Here is a 21270-nt window from a genome sequence, read left to right on the forward strand (position 1 = left end):
CATCTGGCCTAGGGAGCTGACATGTGTCCCTAATTCCCTTTGTGTAAAGGGAGCCTGTGTGTGTGTGTGTGTGTCTTTCTCTCTCATCCCCTACTAAATGGGCTCACCCCCTCGTTTGTAGGCTTTGAAGAAGACTTTTGTACACACACTAAGCATCCAATTTTCCCTAGGGTTGACCTTTTGGACACAACCTTTGAATTTTGGAACCTTAGCATTTTGGAAGTCTTAATGGGCTGAACCTTAGGGTCTTTTTAGCCCATTGTTGCACATGACTCTTTTGCAGATGGCCCCCCGTTTGAATCCCTATTTTCCCTCCTTTGGATCCCTATTGTGGCCGGTCTGCTAGCTTGACCAATATTCTAGCTTTTTCTCCCCTGGCCTTCCCCACATTAAATGATCAATTTAATATGAGAAAATCATTTAGGAGAATTAGATATTGATTATTATGACATTACCTCTCTCTTGAAATCATAGTCGTCCTCGACTATGGTGTAGAGAAGATAAAGCATGTTCATGAGTCCTTTTCTTAGCACGTAGAGGATCCCTATGTTACCCTATGACATCATTCCATAATGGATGACTAGTCCATTTGGCGCTTGAGAGCCTGAGGCTGCCGCAAGCATGTCTGCACATCAGTCCTATCAGTCTTCCATAGTAGAGTGACAAGCTCTACTTGGTGTTTGGGAGACGTCATCTCCACAAAATTGATCTAAGCATGCATACTACTCCATTTTTGTGCACAAGTAAAGAAAAAGAGAGTCTTATAAGACAAAAATTTTGTTCATTTTTAACATTTTGTACATTTGCTTACTCTTGGGAAGCATTGTAAGCATTGACAAGGTTTAGGTTATCCTTTAATTGTATGCCTTGCATCCATCTAGCATCTTCAAAAGGATAATTCTTAAATTTAATAAGATATCGTCGGATAGTCTTACCGCCTCTTAATACCTTGTCTTCATGTCGGAGAATGGACTCGGGCTGCAACACCTCCTCTTGGTCCTCGATCTCCGGTGGGTCTTCAATAGTTGGTTCTTGAGGTGGCTCTCCTTTGTAAGGCTTTAATAGGCTCACATGGAAAGCATTGTGTATGAGCCAATGATTGGGAAACTTAAGTTGATAGGCCATGTCATTGATTGGACTAAGAATCTTGAAGGGACCATAGTACCTTTTTGCTAGTTTAGCATAGTACTTTTGGTGGCCCGTAGGATTCTTGCCCGTCGTGTGCCTTAATCAAGCCTTGGGAAACTTTAACAAGACCCAATCGTTTTCTTTAAAGGCTTGGGCTCTTCTGTGCTTGTCAGCAGCAGCCTTTTGCCTTTGCTGTGAGATAGAGATAGCATCTTTAATCTTTTTAAAAGATTCTTGTAGGTCTCGGCTATACTCATCTGCAGCGAAGATCTTCCCTCAATTACCTCGAAAGGTGATTTTCCCGTGGAAGTATGTACAGTGTTATTGTAAGCATACTCCACTAAGAGTAAGTACTTCTCCCATTGGGATCTTTGATCTACTTCCGTTACATAGGCTTTTAGTAGATCGAGAATTGTTAGGTTAGCTATTTCACTTTGGCCATCCGTTTGTGGATGATAGGCCGAAGAGAAATTTAGCCTTGTCCCTAAATTCTCAAAGAGACCCTTCCAGAAATTACTGGTCATTCTAGGATCTCTATCCGACACTATGGACATTTGCAAGCCATGGTATTTGAAAATTTGTGAAAAGAAGAGGGTTGCCATTTGATTGGCTTTGATAGTATTTTTGACAGGTATAAAATGAGCTTGTTTACTGAACCTGTCTACTATCGTCCATATTCCCGTATTCCCATGGATAGACTTAGGCAATCCAAAGATAAAATCCATGGATATGCTCTCCCATGGTGAATTAGGGATTGGCAAGGGTTGAAGCAATCCAGGTTGCTTCCCTCTATCAAATTTTGTCTTTTGACATACCACACATTTGGAAACATACTCTTGTATGTTCACTTTCATGGTAGGCCAATAGAAATATGTTTCAATTCCCTTTAAGGTAGACTGAATCCCTCTATGCCCCGCATACGGGGGAGCATGATATTCATACATTACTTTCTCACGCAGGGAGTTAGTAACGCATAGTCTATTGCCATAGAGAAGATAACCATCTTGTAAAGTAAATGGTTCTTCTTTCTTCCCTGATGTAAGGGCTGAAATCACATCTCTAAAATCGGGATCAATAGCATACTCATCTATCATTGAAGATAGATCATTGTGAGTTGCTATGGAAAACGCATTCACTCTCGGCCGTCTTGAGAGTGCATTGGCTACTTGATTATTCTTGCCAGCAATGTGAGCAATATGAAAATGAAATTGCGAAAGGAAATTTTCCCACCTCATTTGTTTGTCGGAGAGCTTGGTCTGTGTCATGAAGTACTTAAGACTTGGTGATCCGTTCGCAGAATGAAAGGAGTCCCCAATAAATAGTGCTTCCATGAGTCTGAGGCATGTAGAACTGCAAGGAGTTCCTTTTCGTATATGCCTAGAGCTTGCTCAACAGGGTCGAGCCTTCGGCTCTCATAGCCTATTGCGTGCCCTTCTTGGAGCAAAATAGCTCCAAGGCAATCACCACAAGCATCACATTGGACCTCAAATGGTTTTGAGAGATCTGGTAGTGTAAGCACAGGTTGAGAGATAAGCTTTTCTTTAAGATTTTAAAAAGAATTTTTCTCCTTAGCAGACCATGTATACCTAACGCTTTTCTTTGTTAGGTCATGTAATGGTCCCGCAATTTGTGAGAACTTTTCTATGAAGCGTCTATAGTATGCACACATACCTATAAAGATTATTAGTTCATGAAGATTCCTTGGTTTAGGCCATCCTTTTATTACCTCTAACTTGGATGGATCCATTTGGATGCCATCTTGAGAGATAATGTGACCTAAATACTGAATCTCTTGCAAGAAAAATTCACTTTTCTTTCGATTAACATAAAGTTTATTCTCTCTTAAAACTTGAAATATTACCTGGAGGTTTTGCTTGTGTTCCTCCAATGAATTAGAGTAGATGATAATATCATCAAAGAACATCTAGTGAAGGTTCGATGAGGCCTGAATAGCTTCTCCATCAAGCGGTTGAATGTGGCTGGTGCATTGGTCAAGCCAAAAGGCATGACAATGTATTCATAAAGACCAAATGTAGTGCGAAACACGGTCTTTACAATGTCTTGATCAACTATCCTTATTTGATGATAGCCACTCTTTAGGTCACCCCACTGAAGTAGGTTGATCCTTGTAGCTTATCAAATAGGTCTTCTACCCGTGGAACGGGAAACCTATTCTTGATAGTGATCCTATTTAGTGCTTTATAGTCGACACACATACGATATGTGCCGTCTTTCTTTTGCACTAATAGCACAGGTGAGCAAAATGGAGATGAGCTAGGCCTAACCATGCCCTTCTCAACTAACTCATGCACTTGCCGCATAATATCCTCTTGTTGAGCTTGCGAAACTCTATAAGGAGGTTTATTAGGCAGTGAACTTCCTGGAAGAAGTTCAATTGCATGGTCATCATTACCTCGTTTAGGAGGTAGCTCACAAGGGATGTCGTCAATAAAAACATCTTGAAACCCCTTGAGAAAATTGGATAACTCTAATTCCTTTTGGTTGCTTTTATTTTCGTTTGTTAAAGCATTAGGTTCATTTTGAGAATCTTTAACAAAAATCATGTACACGGAAATAGAGCTCTTTATTGACTTGTTGAAAGCTGGTGTATGTACAATGGGGATGGTGTTACCCATTTCCTTAGCATCTATATACATGTCTTTTACCTGAACGCAAAGGAGATTCTCCTTTCAGGAAATTTAACATCGGCAGCCAGGCAGTCAAACCATGGTGCTCCTAGGATTACATCCTCATGCTTGAGAGGAGAGATAAAGAAGTCCTCTTTGTCCACATAGCCTTGGACATGAAGCCTCAATTTCCCAATTAAGGGAGTGACTGAAGCTTCTTGCCCCTTGAAGGCACTGTCTGCGGGTAGGACATCTCCCATCTCGTAGGATTGTATGCCTAGCTTGGTGGCTAACTCCATAGATATAAAATTGTGAGTAGAACCAGGGTCAAAGAGAATAAAAGCATCATGTTCTCTTACCTTTCCCCAAGCATGGCATAGAGGAGATCCTTTGTGGTGAGTTTGGTGAGTCTCCTCCTCTTGGATTTCAACCAAGGAAGCTCTAGGAGGATCTTGGCGGTTGTTCTTTTGGGGACAAGCGCGGTACGCATGCCCTTGTTTGCCGCACTTGAAACACCGGTTATCCTTACGATAACGCTCAAGCTCTTCAGGAGAGAATTTATTCTTACCTTTGTAAACTCCCTTCTCTTTAGCTTTGTTGGAGTTGCCCTTAGGAGACTTTTGGACATTGTCCTTCCCCTTAGGCTCATTGGAACCCTTGTTTTCCGGGGGCTTATTATTTCTTTTTTCCCCCGTTTGGAAATTGATTCGAGAGGCGACCATAGTGTGGTGTATTACCGCCGATATGGTACGTGGTCTTTGGGAGTTGACATACTCCGCCATTTCTTCGGTTAAGCCGGCACAAAATTGTTGCTTTTGCTCTCCAAAATCCAACCTTTTGAAGACAGTGGCTTTGAGTTGTAGCTCCCAAAACTTGTCTACATATTTGTGGATGGATTCATTGGGAGAGAGCTTTAAGCTTCGCCATTCGGTGAGTACTTTGTCTTTGGCATCGGTGACCAAAAATTGCTTCATAATGGAAGCTCTTAAAGCCTCCCATGTTTGTGGAGCTTCACCATTGGCTCGTAGGCTAGACCACCATTGTCTGGCGGACTTTTGAAAGTGCATAGCTACATGGCGTAGCTTAGAGGACTCCAAGAAGCCCTCATCTCCAAACGCCGCATCGAATTGCTGGATAAAGGCCAAGACTTTGTCCGTAGCACCAAAGGTACCATCATAGGTAAGGAAAGAGATGCTCTTCCCTCCCTGTTTGAATTTCTTCAACTTGGACGACCTCTTCCATGCGGCATAGGATTTCCTATGGCCTCTTCTTTTTGATGGTTCAAAGGTTGCACCATCACTTTCTTCAGAGAGTGAAGAATTTGAAGAAGGTGGAGAAGAGGGTGACCTCTTTCTCGCCTTTTTCTTGTCTTGATCTTTGTCATCTTCACCATAGTTTTCATAAGAGGAAGAGGATGAAGAAGATGGAGAAGAGGGTGTCCTCTTTCTCGCCTTTTTCTTCTCTTGCTTTTTATCATCCCTCTTTGAATTGTGGTGGGGAGAAGAATATGATGGTCTTCTCTGCTTTGGTGGTGATGGAGAGCGTTTAGCCCGCCGTCTTCGTGGAGCCATCTCCGCCGAGGTGGCGGGAGATTCGCTTCTTTCTCGTTCCTTCAGTGGAGGCTCTTGAGTTCTCCTTTGGGAAGGAGATACATCATCAAGAAGTAAATTCTTGAACCCTTCATAAGGATTCTCTTCTTCTTCCCGAATCGGAGAGAGACCTCTTTTGGTAGTCTCACAAGGAGGCTTCCTAGGTGTTCTCTCGTCATGGTGATTAGCTTGGAGAATCCCGTGAGCACGGAGCTGCCATTGCACTTCACTTTGGAGAGATGGATTTCCCATGGCTTGTTGAAGCCTAGAAACAAGATAGTTAACAAGCATTGAAGCATCATTAGTAGCTTGCTCATGAGAAAAATCAAAGTTATCAACATTAATTTCACTCTCTTTACTATTGTTAGCCATTCTAACAACTTTTAGGTGTAAACTTTTTAGGTGTGCTTTGGCACTTCAAACCCTAGTTGCTACTCCTATTTACCCCTTTAGAAAAAGCACTCAAGCTACTGTACCCTCGGCTCGAATACCATTAATTGCAAGGAATAGAAGAGAGGGTCTTTCGACACCAAAACAACACCGGCTCCTGTCAAGCTTCTAATAGGTCAATAGTGGTTAAGCCATAGGCAAGCCCCGTAGGACTCCACTATTAAGACCATAGCTCTCGACGGTGATGCCCCGTTAACTGCACGAAGGCAGGCGCACTGCAAGGCTGAAAAATCCCTATTCTACTTACTCACAGGAAATTAATAATACCAATCATTTGTAGCTAGCTTGAGGACCTCCCTTCTTGAGCAAGAAAAGAGAAACCTTGAGCTCTGATACCAATGTAACATTTAACGGCCTAATAACTTATGTGTAGCGGAAATTAGCATGAACATAGTGGGCATTTCTTTAGAATAGATTCCTAATGAGAATTACAAGAGTGCTTGGGTGGAGAGAGCAACAAAAAGCATAACACCTAGTTAGATAACATTAACAATACTTTCAAAAGAGAGAGAAATTAAGCTATTGACAACAGTTGAGGACCGGATTTGCATGGAGCCGGTCCCCCCTCCAAAAGGCTTTGTATTATGGTTTCTCCCATCAAGAGAGACCATGGTAGAGAAGATGTACATCTCCTCACATAATCACTCATATTAGCATAGCTTAGCTTAGTAATTAGCTTGGTAGAGAAGATGAGCATGCATTGAAGCTTGGCTCTTGGTTGGATTGACATCCACATGCCAAGAGAGTGTTGATGTAGGCTTCTATCTCACAAGCTTGGAGTAGGTGATGAGCTCTCCATTAAAGCTTGGAGGAGATAGAGTATTCTTTCTTCACACATGGTCAAGTGTGAGTGTGTGTGTGTGTGTGTCAATACCAAGCAAAAATCATCCCCCCCCTCTCTCTTGGGCGAGCCCTTCCTGCTAAATTGGTCTGGCTTTTGCCTCATTGGACCTCCCCAAGTCAAGCCAATGGGTGTTAAGCAGCATAAGTGATATCCTTCTGACATGTGTCCCCCTTTCCCCTTTTGTGAGAGCTTTAGGTAATTAAATAATTAAGCTAAACTCTCATTGGACCCCTTTGCCTCTTGGCCAATAGGAATCAGGCAAGCCATTGGGCTCCTGAATGCTCATTGGACCCCTTGGGAGACTGCCCAATAGTCTTCTAGGAGACTTAATTCTCATTGGTTTATTTTAATAAATGTTTTTAAATTAATTAAACTAGATTTACTCTAGCTTAATTCTCATTGGTCCACTTCAAGGGTCTTCCAATAGGAACTGGGCACCCCTTGTGGGCATCTGGCCTAGGGAGTTGACATGTGTCCCTAATTCCCTTTGTGTAAAGGGAGCCTGTGTGTGTGTGTGTGGCTTTCTCTCTCATCCCCTACTAAATGGGCTCGCCCCCTCCTTTGTAGGCTTTGAAGAAGACTTTTGTACACACACTAAGCATCCAATTTTCCCTAGGGTTGACCTTTTGGACACAACCTTTGAATTTTGGAACCTTAGCATTTTGGAAGTCTTAATGGGCTGAACCTTAGGGTCTTTTTAGCCCATTGTTGCACATGGATCTTTTGCAGATGGCCCTCCTTTAGATCCATACTGTGGCCGGTCTGCTAGCTTAACCAATATTCTAGCTTTTTCTCCCCTGGCCTTCCCCACATTAAATGATCAGTTTAATATGAGAAAATCATTTAGGAGAATTAGATATTGATTATTATGACATAGAGCTTCATACTGCATGCACTCAATCTATAGTCAGTTCATGTACTTGAGTTCATGGCACATGCACTTGGGCTTGAACCTAACAATCCCCCCCTCAAGCGCAAACTAGTAACAATGGGCTGACAACAATGTGAATACCTAGAAGAGTCTAACAACCCATCTAAAAAAATGAGTGGAAGACCCCCCCTCCCCCCCCCAACAACAAAATAGGGTGTGTGTGTACTTCCCTCTGAGAACAATAAGAATGGGACAACATAGACTCAACCACAACATAAACTCTGACAAAAAACATGGGCGGTCTTACCACTTATCTACATGGACGTCTAAATCTTTACAAATTTATTGACCATGATGACAAAAGAAAAGCTGTAATCTAAAGAACATCAGTGTACTCCAGAACGGGAAGTGTATCAACAACATCACTTTAAGTAAATTGAACATGTCCTTTATTGACTGTTCCTTTGTCCTGATCTTTATTCTTCTTAAAACATTTGTTGGAAGGATGGTTAGTATTTCCACAATGTGTGCAAGGATTACTCATATAGCAACCCTTCGTTTGATGATTGGTGCGACCACAAATGGAACAAGATCAAGGGGCATGAGTCCTAGAAGAGTTTGTTGCGGTAGCTTTCCCACTAGTAACATATGCCGAAGTAGAAGACATGGGAGAAGTAGAGCGGTAGTCCGTTTTCTTCTTCATGTAAGGATTTCACAATACCATCCAAAGAGGGTCACTATGGTCATAGTATGGTGAAACTCAACAGGTAAACGATTGACTAAAACAACAATGAGATCCTTGTCGGAAACTGGTGCTTCAACATACACCAACTGTGTTTGAATGCTCTTCAACCTGTGTAAAGTCTCTACTTTCGAATTTCACACAAGTTCTATTATGCATTTGAAATTTTTTTACCATCACTAAATATTTAAGATATTTGAGTTCAATCTATGAATCGTAGGCTGAGAAAACCTAGAATTTAAAATTTATGCTACAAAATTTTGACATGTTTAGCTATACGAATCACTAGCTAACTTATTGCAAAACTCATTTACTGATTGTAGAATTTTCTCTTACTACTCTAAAGTTAGTATAAGATTATAAACTTTAACTTAAAAATGTAAAGTAAATTATCATTAAGGAAATAAATAAATTAATTATAAAGACAAAAGAATACACATGGATGACACATGAAGGCACATGGACTCACCTGGACTCACATAGGAGGGGACAAAGTGGGACACACTGTCACGTGAAAAGGAGAGGCTAGTCTTGACTAATCTTAATGAGTGGGGGTTGTGTGGCCTTATCTCTTGATGATAAGTTCAAATTGGTCAAGCTGATGGGTACCACAAGGGGACCAAAAACGCAGGTATGAATTTTAGAAAAAAAAAAGTGGAGGTTTTCTTTTCTACTATAAATAGAGCGTCCATACTCACACTTTAGGGTGAAAGCATGTTAACCTGTCATGCTTTTTCATGTCCCGGACTATGCTAACTAGCACAATTTTGACATATGCTAACTAGTACAATAACTTGAGATACATCTTCGGGTGAAAGCATGTTAACCTGTCGTGCTTTTTGTGCTAGTTAGCAGTTTCAAGTTAGCACATCTTCAAAAAGTTGGGCATCCGGTAAATTTTTTACAAATAATATCAAAATTTGTCGGAGGTTGTACATTTGGATTCCTTGTTTTAAGTGCTTTCTATTGATATATCATATGTCATAGATCTTGGAGGGGGTGAAAGCATGTTAACCTGTCATGCTTTTTCATGTCTCGGACAATGCTAACTACAACAATTTTGACATATGCTAACTAGTACAATAACTGGAGGGGTGAAAGCATGTTAAACTGTCATGCTTTTTCATGTCCCGGACAATGCTAACTAGCACAATTTTGACATATGCTAACTAGTACAATAACTTGAGCTACATCTCCAAGATCTATGACATATGATATATCAATAGAAAGCACTTGAAACAAGGAATCCAAATGTACAAACTCCGAAAAATTTTGATATTATTTGTAAAAAATTTACCGGATGCCCAACTTTTCGAAGATGTGCTAACTTGAAACTGCTAACTAGCACAAAAAGTGCGACAGGTTAACATGCTTTCACCCTTTAGAGATATAGATTGCTTGTATAGCGCTCACGAAGTGCTGCCACTTCTCTTAGAGAGAAGACGTCCACAAACCACTAAGAGAGCAAAAACTCTAGTGGATTAGTAAGGTGCTTATTAATTAAGCATTCAATTAGATTTAGAAATGATGTGAGTATGTTCCCTCGTACTATAATCTCTCTAATTGATTAGTAAGATTCAATTAGCTTTAAGTAGGATATGTGTTGAGGGCGAGCTTTTTGAAATGGGGCCTCTAAACCCAAACCAATGGGCCTACCCTCACAAAATGTTTGTAAAGAAGTACGCACACTACTTGGGGCACCACCTTCTTTTGGGAGCGGATAAGGAAACCAATCAAAATAACACTTGCACTCACCCACTCAAGCAACACACTTTGAAAACCCCCTTACTCTATATACACTTTGGACACTTGAACACCATCAACGATTATGCAACCCAATGCCGTGCATCAAAATGAAATATGCAATTTGTGGAATAGCATTCACCTTCTCCCCGTAAGAATACCCATAATACATACAAACTCTTCCTCTCTCAAGCACTCATCAAAAAATCATGCGCACGAGACTTGCCTCTCAAACACACAAGAGAATCACTTACATCAAACTAACACACTTTGGATAGAGAGCTCATCTCCATCTATGCAATGCCGTGACACAAATAAAATCACCATGAGAGGTAGCCACATGCATATGTAATGAAGCAAAAGAGAGTTGGAGTGAGAAATTTCTTTAGACCAATTGAATAAGTGTGTAGAAACAAACCAATGGTAAATTGAGAATAGAACACTTACTTGATTTCTCGCACACCTTTTAAGGGGAGGACAGACCCTGGCTAACCATCACGAATTGCGACACTTGAAAGTTTTGAAGATGATTTCATGATCATTAACATAACCATGAGAGAGATCATGATGTATTTACAAGTTATTGAGGTGCTACAAATGATTTATTGGGTTGATGGAGTAAGAGATTGTAGAATGGAAAGAGTGGAGAATAGAGTTGCACTTCCTCCAAAGAGGAGGGTTAGGAGGGAGGATGTGAAAGAGGGAGAGTTGGGGTGGTCTCTACTATTGATCAAAAAACAACATGAAGTTGAAAATATAGGTGTGTGTCCTTGAGTCTCTCCAAGGGGGGCTATTTATAGTTGTGTAGGAGTGGGATTATGCTACACTTAATTAGAGTAAGTGATTAGACCTAATTAAGTGTCCTTTGACCACTCATTGCATATTGGACATAAAAGGGATTATTTATTCACCAAAATATTATTTTAGACCGTGAAGGCTCCATAGGGGTGAATAATGTACGTGGGCCCCACCATGAGGCCCTACGGGTGGCTCCTGCGGGGTATCTCAACTTGTCTGTCTTGGCATTTAGAAAGCATCTTTAGGTTGGTCCCATCACATGCAAGTGACCTTGAACACTCATTGCTCTTCTAGAAGATAAGTGGGGGAAAAATAAGATCTCACCCTCTTGATTTACTTGATTTACAGTTCCCTTTTGCTGCGAATCTGATAGATTTACACTATTTTGACCATAACTTTTTACCTGTAGCTCGGAATGACATGCTTCAAAAGGCAAAATTGACCTTCTCAACATGTTTGATATGAATTTGGACTATTCTTCATGCCCATGCACCAAGTAATTCGGTTTGGAAGGTCCACACTAGGCTAGGGAACCTTTTGCTTCCAAGTCTTCTTGTATGGGCCCTTTGCTTGTATGCATCCAAGGGGAATCATGCTTTTTCAAAAGGCTATGATGCTTAAAAAAATAGAGGAGGGCCCAATATTATTTGCTTGTGAAAAGAATATACAATTGGAGTCTTTTTGAAAGGAGAGAAACTATATGTATATTCTTAAGAGATATTGGGCCACCTATGTAGGGGGCATAGACGACTTGTAGAGAGGGACCATAATCTTTGGTAAAGACAAGTGGAGAGTTGATTTCCATGGGAATTTATCTATATGGGGTGGAAGATGGATATATTATTTTTCTACTACTAATTTACAAGAGGTAAGAAAGTTTGGGGGTATATAGTTGGTTATTATATGCTTATTCTATTTACAAAGCAAAAAAGAAAAGGGTGGTAATATAAATATATGACTAAGGTGACATTTTTGGGAAGAGTATAATGTATGTGTCGCCACAAAGGTTAAACGAAGAGGGGGAATTTACTCTAGATAACTTAATAGTGTAGAAAAATATATACACATATGAGGAAGAGGACGTTGAGTAGGCTGACAAATGTTGCAAAAAGATGGTTACCATTTTATGCCACTCAGTGTGTGTGTGTGTGTGCTATCTTGTACTCTAAATCTCTCTAATGGATTAGTAAGACTTAATCAGCTTTAAGAATGATGTGTGTGTGTGTGTTATCTCTTACTTTAATCTCTCTAATAGATTAGTAAGATTCAATTAGCTTTAAGAATGATGTGTGTGTGTTATCTCTTACTCTTATCTCTCTAATAGATTAGTAAGATTCAATTAGCTTTAAGAATGATGTGTGTGTGTTATCTCTTACTCTATTCTCTCTAACAGATTAGTAAGATTCAATTAGCTTTAAGAATGATTTGTGTGTGTGTTATCTCTTAATCTAATCTCTCTAATAGATTAGTAAGATTCAATTAGCTTTGGGAATGATGTGTGTGTGTTATCTCTTACTCTAATCTCTCTAATAGATTAGTAAGATTCAATTAGCTTTAGAAAAGGATGTGTGTCTGTTCTCTTTTATCCTCATTTCTCTAGTGTGTTAGTTAGATTCAATTAGTTTTAGAAAGAATGTGTGTGTGTGTTCTCTTTTACTCTAGTCTTTCTAATGGATTAGTAAGATTCAATTAACTTTAGAAAAGATGTGTGTATATATGTTTTATCTTACTCTAATCTCTCTAAGTATACCTACTCTCTCTAGTTAGTACATCTTCACTATTAACTTATGCATAGTTATTTGAAAGTTAATACATAAGAGTACTCATCACACTCTTATTATGCATGATGAAATTCTCATTCACCAGTTTTATTGTCAATTAGATTAATTAGTATTTTGAATAATACTAAAAATTGATTTAGTTGAAGTATAGAAATTGAAGTTAGAATTGGATTAGAAATGTCATGCATTCCTAAACTTTCACTTGTACTTTAAACACTTAATGTTTGATTAATTAAGATTAGTAAATATTTTAATGTATAGAAATTAGATGTAGAACAACAACACTACGTGTGAATCCGAGTTGGCAAGAGTTCAAATTATAGACTCTCTTTGGAAAATTTTAGTAAAGTAATATTCAAGAAAAATAACAAGGTTACTTATATGTAAAAATGACCTTAGATTTCAAGGAGATTACTAGGGAAATTGACCAATTTAAAGTTCTAAGTGTATAACCTAAGTGTAGTACAAAACAATGTGTCCAAAGAGTGCTCAAACCCAAGGCACTAATGATCATGAAGCCGGTACAAGTAACGGGGGAACTCCTGCGGAACGTGCTATGTCTCCACCAATCGAATCAATTGGAGCTATGATACAGGTTAGTATTGCAGTTTCAAGTTATGCATCATTGCATATGCGAGACCATAGAAATATATTATTTACTTAATGAAAAGAAAACACGACCCGAAACCAAGGGGCTTAACCCCAAGAAACTCGGTATATGTTTGACAAGTGGGAAAGAATGTCTGGTTAAACTGGTTTCTATCGGAAAGAATGTTTGTCCAAAACCTTTGGTATGGTTTCTCTCAAGTCTCTCTACTTGTTAGCGCTGGCATTATGTGATAGTTGCCGAGGCGTGAGATGACGCCCAGGATGACATCGCTGATGCTGTGGTGGGAGTATACCCAGATTAGCCCAGCTGGATACTGGAGTTTTGTTTTGCTATGGCATGAGGATGATGCGCCCAAATTGGCACCGTTGTTGCTGTAGCGAGAGTACATCCAGATTAGCACAACGAGTACTTGTTTAGCGGTATGGAACGCTCAGGATGACAAGGGTTTTTTTATGAATAATGTATATACCGATCGGACATAATAGCGCAAGTAGAAATTCTTAAGTGAACGAAATCCAAGGGTTGTTGGTTTAAAATTGGACGACTTCTTGTTTGACTATTGTTTGTAATACTGTTTGAAGGGCTTTTTTAACGAACCAGTATCATAAATAAAGTACAAGAACATGCATGTTAATACAGTGTGGTAGTAATTAGATATCAAAAGAAGGGTGAGTGCGGTGTGGAAACTGGGACAATGATACCCCGACGGTATCATTCTATGGACGGGTGGAACCGATGAGTCGGGTAACTTTCCAACGTGAGAAATTGTTTTTTTTAAAATAGTCATAAATCTTAAAAGAGACAAACCTTGGCGGCTATGCTTCTGAAACATGGGGAAAAAAGCGCACAAGTTGGTCACTCTAAGATTTATACCTTTAGGTATAATTGATTATAGATAGTTTTTAGATAGGGTTATGGTGGTCATGGTCCACCATAGCGAGACAGGACCAATCCTTCATCAACGGTTCATGCTCGTAGCTACGTAGTAGCTAAGGAAATGTCCATTGGTTTTTCCTTCTCAGGATTAAAGACCTATCAAAGGTACTCCGCTCCTCTCGACAAGGGGCAAGACCTCACAACCTGTTAGCTAATGATGATATATTTTCATCAAAATGCATGGTTAAAGAATATAATTCCATTTTTAAACTCATCTTGGAATATTTAGCTTTGACACCAAATATCGTTTCCAACACAATCCAAGCTTCATTTGAAATTTAAACTAAAGAGGTTGTAAGCTTCAATGGGGAAAAAAAAAACCCAGCACATAAGCATCCAAAGCTCCTCTGATGCGCACACAATAGCGAGCATGATCCAATTCAAAGCTTGATGAAGAAACAAAAAGGGTATAAGATCCTAGGGTGTTTTAGATGAGCCTGAAACTTTGGGATTTGATGCAGGCCAAAGCTGGACAAAAAACACTTAGGAGGAGGTCGCTTTCACGCCTTGCATAGTCCCCATCTCAAGGACTTTATACCAAGTGTTGAGGCAAGAGAGCTATGGTGGATGAAGCCTCAAAGACATGAGTAAAAATGTAGGAGTAAGGAGTAAGCGAGAAAGAGAGCTGCAAGAAACATACACAGTAAAATTGGCGATATTTTTTCATGTAACAAGCCTTACATATATATAGAGCTTCATATTGAATGCACCTAATCTAAAGTCAGTTCATGCACTTGGGCTTGAACCCATCAGTATTGAGTACACTAATAGCAAAGGTATCTTCAAAAATTGGTCTACCTTGATTCTTTGCCTCCTTTGACCTGGCACTGGTTTGAGTTTGTTTGATTCAGGTAGCTTTATCTTTTGTTTCCTTATCTTCTTGCTACTACCCACCGACTTGGCCTTGTCTAGTGTCAGCAATACCCCCTGGCTTTTGAGTTCTTGCCTGAAATTCTTTCAGAAGGTCTACTATTTTATGTTTTTTTCTTGATGTTCTAGATTTTGCATGGGTTGATGGTTGCTTGACCCTAGTCTGCACCACCTCTTTTCCTTTACCATCCACTGGTTGCTTTGTTGTAGTGTCCTGGGTTTGTTCTTAGTTCTTACTGGCACCCCCAGATCCTATGTTATCTAAGGATGACACTGTAGTCTTCGGTGCCCTCTCCATATTCACCTTATACAAATATTTTGAACATTAACGTGAAGTGGAGCTAGGTTTTCGCCATACAAAAACTGCCATACATACTAGGCTTTGAATAAATTTTTGGATTTGGAGTTTGCCATTTGTTGCACCACACTAGTATACAGGAACTGACTTATGTTGATGTTGGCTTCTAAATTTTAATTCTTGAATCTTAGCCAACGACACTTTCTTTGACAAATACGTAGGGTTGTTCTTTAGATTGATTATCTCTGCTATGAAGTAGTATACCAGGTTACATTCTAGTGTGACTACTAGAATTCCCTGTGCTCCATCCTTACTATCCTTCCTTGCCTGGTCATCCTCCTTCAAAAATTTGATGACTTTGTTAGCTGTGGCTGGTGTTGGTTTTGCTGCATTTAGTATTATGAACAAATGGGCCAACTCATCCCTTGTTAATTCCAGTGTTTTGTCATTCACTACTGCTGTTCCATTGTCTGCCTAATAGCTATGGGTAATTCTCACATCAAAAGGTAAAGAAGTAGCTTTGACCATTACCTCTAGATGCCATAGTTGTAATAGATCCTGCTCATTTTCTTGAAACACACAATTGGCTATTTTGATGTGTGCCACAACTCCTAGTGCTTCTTTTATATAGGCTTTCAAACTCTTAGCCTTGACAAACATATTGTCTAATGTTGCTTCCATTTTATTTTAGGTTTTTAGTCTGCCCATACACAACTCAATTGAACAGGCTTGTGTGGAAGAAGACTAACTTGTAGTGGTAAAAGACTCATACACAGAACAACAAGGAGTCTTGGGTAGCGTTTCTACAATTGCTAAGGGAATAGGTGTGTGTAGCAAGGAAGCTTCCTATTGCAATCTTGAAGAAATTCTTGCATATTGTGATGAAAGTGGCATGGCACAAGAGGATGCAAGTAAAGTGAAGATGGGTGCACCCTTTGCATAGTTATACGCACACATGCCATGAATGCACAACTCCTTGGCCATCTCAAAATTATGTAGACCATTTGTGACGTGTCACTCATGCAGTATTCCATTATAGTTCTTATTACTAACAAGATCATTTTGATGATTGTGGAAATTTTTGTTAGGTGATCTGACTAAATTGTCCCATTGTTTCTGAAAGGACTTATCAACCCGTGTGAATGCAATTTGATTGTTGGCTAAAACTGGAGCAACGTTCAATCTCCACTGGTTTGATATAAAATAAACTCAAGGATTCATCATCTTATTTAGTTGGTACCTTTGGTACTTGTTTTACTGGGATTTCTTCTGTCCTGGAATAATATAACTTGATCTTGGTTCCAATGTATACTCTTGGAAACAATAATCCTAAAAAATCTTTGACCCTTATTGTACCATTGGAGAACATCCAATCTACGTCATAGGGCCTTGACTAAGCTATCTTCAAATTTGATTTCTTTGGTCCTAGCTTGGACTGGTAAAGCAGTACTAGATCACCACTCTTGAACTCTATGACCTTAATCCTACTATCATGCCAATCCTTTCTCCTCTCTTGAACTACTTCCTGTTCTAGTATGGCCCTCTATCTAATTTCATCTAGCTATAAAAGCTCATCCAATATCTTCTTCATATTCTAGCTGAAGTCCATTTCATATACAACTGCCATTCTGAGACTAGGAATAAAAAATTCCATCGGGACTACTGCCTCTATTCCATATAGCATTTTGAAAGGGATCATACCAGTAGTGACCTTGTAGGAAATAAGCCCATAAGGCTCTATGAAGCTTGGTGTCCCACTTATGCAGTTCCTTTTGAACTATCTTGGTGAGGATGGTCTTGATGGTTTTATTGCCACTTTCTATTGGCCATTGCACGTGGGATAATACGGTGTTGATTTTTGGCACTTTACTGAAAACATCTCATTCAAGATTTGATTGGTTTTATTGATAAAATGAGTGCCTGATCTAGTTCTATTTCTACTGGATCACCATATTTGCATACGATGTTTTCATACAAAAATTTAGCTATTGATTTAGCAGTGTTATCTGAAAAGGCCTTTGCTTCCACCCACTTGTTGACATAGCAGGTAGCCACAACAATATACTTGTTTTTTCTTGGCTTTTTTGAATGGCCCCATAATATCCAAAACACATTTCATGAAAATTCCCACTGGATACATTGGAGTCAATGACGTCATACTAGCTACAGTTCGCCTCCCCATTCTTTGGAAAATATCACAAATTTTGTAGAAAGCTCTGACATAAGCCATCATAGTTCTCCACCATAATCTTGCATGGAGGATTTTCTTATATGTGATTTAAGTTGAAAAGTGTCCTCCAACATCTCCATTATTAGCTTCAATGATTACCTACATTCATCCTCTCATTGTCACACATCAGCGAAGCACATTGTCAATGCCAAGTCTATAAAGTGCTCCGGCAATGATAGTAAATTTTAGATTTTAATGATGAGTGTTTTTCTCTTATTATAAGACTAGTCATCTGGAAACTTCCCCAGCTGAAGAAAATCATAAACGTCTTACCACTATGGGTCTTGCTCCTCTTCAACTATAGTCTATAATAATTCAACATCTATTGGCTCATCTCTTAATGAAGTTTTTGAACAACCTTTTTTGCTTCTAGAAATAAAGTCTTCTTCATAGTGTGTTTTCCCTGGCTCATGGAAAATCTTGAATTTGAATTCCATTGTAAACATCATCCACTTGATTAGTCTTCCTTGTATAACAAATTTGTTGATAAAAAACAATAGACCTTGATGATCTACATAGAAGTGAAACAACTTGCCCAATATATAATGTTTGAAGTTGGTGGCACTGAATACCATCCCCAATGCTCCTATTCAGTAGTTGAGTACCCTTGTTCAGTTGTACTGAACTTACGACTGGAAAAGCAGATCGGGTTGTGCATCTTCCCATTAGGTTGAGCATGTATGACTCCCATAGCCATGCTTAAAGCATCTACATGTACATGGAAAATTATATCCCAATTAGGCTGGCAAAGTACTGGCTTCATGCTAATCGCATCTTTTAAGCATTGGAAACTCTGTTCACGTTCTTTAGTCTAGATAAATTTTTTCCCTTTCTTGGTCAATTCATATAAAGGTAATGTCTTGGCTGTGAGATTATGAACAAACCTCCTGTAGAAGTTTATGTATCCCACAAACAAAGTCAACTCAGACACCGTGGTTGGCACTCTAGCTTGCTGAATGCATGCAATCTTATCATTTGCAATTTCAATCCCATTTTTGGACATTATATGTCTCAAAAGTTGTCCCTTTTAGGCAGATCCCTTTCTCTTTGCACCTTTCAAAAACCATTTCCACAAACAGTAAGTGCATCTCTTCAGTGGAGAAGACCATAAAGTCATCCACAAAGATGGGAAAAAACTTATGAAAAAATTTGTTGAAAATTTCCATCATACATTGGAAAAAGTTGTTGGGGCACTGCATAGCCCAAATGGCATCACTAGATACATGAATGCTCCCCATTCAGTGAATTATGTTATTTTGGCCCTATCCTGAGGTGCTAGCTTTAGTTGATTGTAGCCACTATAGCCATGCATAAAGTTATACATTTTGTGGCCTACAATCTCATCTAGCATCATATCTATAAATGGTAATGAAAAAGGATCCTTAATGATCTGGTCATTCAACTTTCTATAGTCTACACACACTCTCAATTTTCCATTCTTCTTGAGGACTACCACTATAAGAAACAACCTTTGTGATGAACCCTACTTTCATAAGATTATCCATTAGGGAAAATTTGGACTACTCACAAAGGGGCCTTATAAGGAGTTTGACTTCCTCTCTCATGTCCAAAACGGGCGTGCGGTAAAATTTTTGCAAATCAACTCTAAACTTAGCAGAGATTTGACAATTAGAATGTACTCTTCAAGCTCTTTCTATTGATATATAGCACGCCATGAGATTCCTCATATTTTGAAAGATTCTATTTTTGAGATGTGACAACTCCGTCTAGAATCTAAAGAATCAAAAAGAGAATCTTTCAAAATATGAGGAATCTTGTGGCGTGCTATATATCAATAGAAAGAGCTTGAAGAGTAGATTCTAACTGCCAAATCTTTGCTAAGTCTAGAGTTGATTTGCAAAAATTGTACCGCACGCCTGTTTTGGACATGAGAGAGGAACTCAAACTCCTTATAAAGCCCCTTTGTGAGTCCAAATTTTGCGTAATGAATTTCCTTCTTGACCTTCTTAGCATAGTTAGGGTTCATTTTGTACCTTTGCAACCTAATTGTTCTAGCATCCAGCTTCAGTGGTATCTAATGTTGGCACAATGTTGGATCTATGCCTTTCAGGTTAGTATGTTCCCATGAAAATAAATCCTTGTATTTTTGGAACAGTGCCCTTGCCTTCTCTTTGATCTTTGACTTAAATTGCATGTTAATCTTGATCATTCTAGGATTGTCGTTTGAGCCGAGATTTTACTCCTCTACCTCTTAATCATTTGCGAGTAACCAATTTGGCACTCCTCCCTTTTGTTTGACCATTGACTATACTTCCTTCTTAGTTTGAATGCCAAGAACATAATCTTTTAAAGGATTACTTATTTCCAGGAGATCATTCTGAAATTTTGGTACCAATGCTGCTAGATCTTTATCATCCGCCTTTTTTGAATTGGTCTCCCTTTTTGGCCTAAAATTGAACTTATTTGATGTTGGTCATTTTGAAAGACGTCCATCTAGCTGAACTAGTCGTGCTCTAGAGTTCAATTTAGTAAATTGGTCTGGATACTTTTATCTTTGCCTTTTAGCTTTTTCTTTATCCATAAGTACAAAACTTATATCATTCTCTATTAAAGGAAAAATATTCATCGAAGCAAGAATACTTTTTAGATTCTTTGTGTCATACTTCTTACACACTTCCTGAGGTCTTAGAGCCTTCTTCTAGCTTTTGGTATTATCTGCCTTGATCTGAATTCTTCTATTGGAGCCCTCGATGGTCAAATTTTGGTTTTAATAATCAGGAATAACACCAATAGTTTTGAGACATGGTTTGTCTAAGTACCCTAATTTTCATATTCTCAATGAGTCCATAAGCTTGGACTAGTCTGTGGTCAGCCATTCTCACTCTGAATGGGTGTGGCTTCATCTTTGTTATCCCCAGCTTCTAGATTAGATGTTCCCCAAGGATGTTACTCCAGCTCCCCTATCCAAGACTACTACAGACAATGGTTCCCATTGATTCTTGAGTTTGTAGTATATTTGAATTATTGGAACCTTGTCATCCCAAATGGATGCCAAGTCCACTGCTCTATCTTCAACTTGAGATTTTACCTTTTGTTTGATAAACTTTGCAGGTGCTAGTAAAGCTCATCTGATATCATCCAATTTGAATGTCAATTTTTGCAGCTAAAGAAACTCATAGACATCTTGCCACTCTGGATCTAGCTCCTCCTCAGATGTAGTATGAAATAACTTAGTATCTAATGGATCATATCCTAATTAATGAAGTTTTGAATGACCCTCTATGCTTTTGGAAAGGAAGTATGCTCCACAATGTGTTTTCCTTGGACTATAGAAAGTCTTAAATTTAAACTCCTTTAAGAACATCATACATGTGATGAGCCTTCCTTGAATAATGACAGTATTGATCAGAAACAATAGAGTCTGGTGATCTGAATAAAAGTGAAATAATTTTCCCAATAAGTAGTGTCAAAATTTGGTAGCATTGAATACCATTCTAGTGCTTCTCTCTCAATGGTAGAGTATCCTTGTTTAGTTGCATTGAACATGTGACTGGCAAAGTAGATTGGATAGTCCATCTTCGCATCAGAGTGGGCTAATATAGCTCCCGTTTCCATGCCAAAATCATTTACATGTACATGGAAAATCACATCCCAGTTAGGTTGGTAAAGCATTGGCTTCTTGATGATTGCAGGGTGAAAGCATGTTAACGTGTCGCGCTTTTTGTGCTAGTTATCAGTTTCAAGTTAGCACGTTTTAAAAAAGTTGGGCGTCCGGTAAAATTTTTACAATTC

Source organism: Adiantum capillus-veneris, chromosome 23 (assembly GCF_014529385.1).
Source record: "Adiantum capillus-veneris isolate H3 chromosome 23, ASM1452938v2, whole genome shotgun sequence".
NCBI classification, from domain to species: domain Eukaryota; kingdom Viridiplantae; phylum Streptophyta; class Polypodiopsida; order Polypodiales; family Pteridaceae; genus Adiantum; species Adiantum capillus-veneris.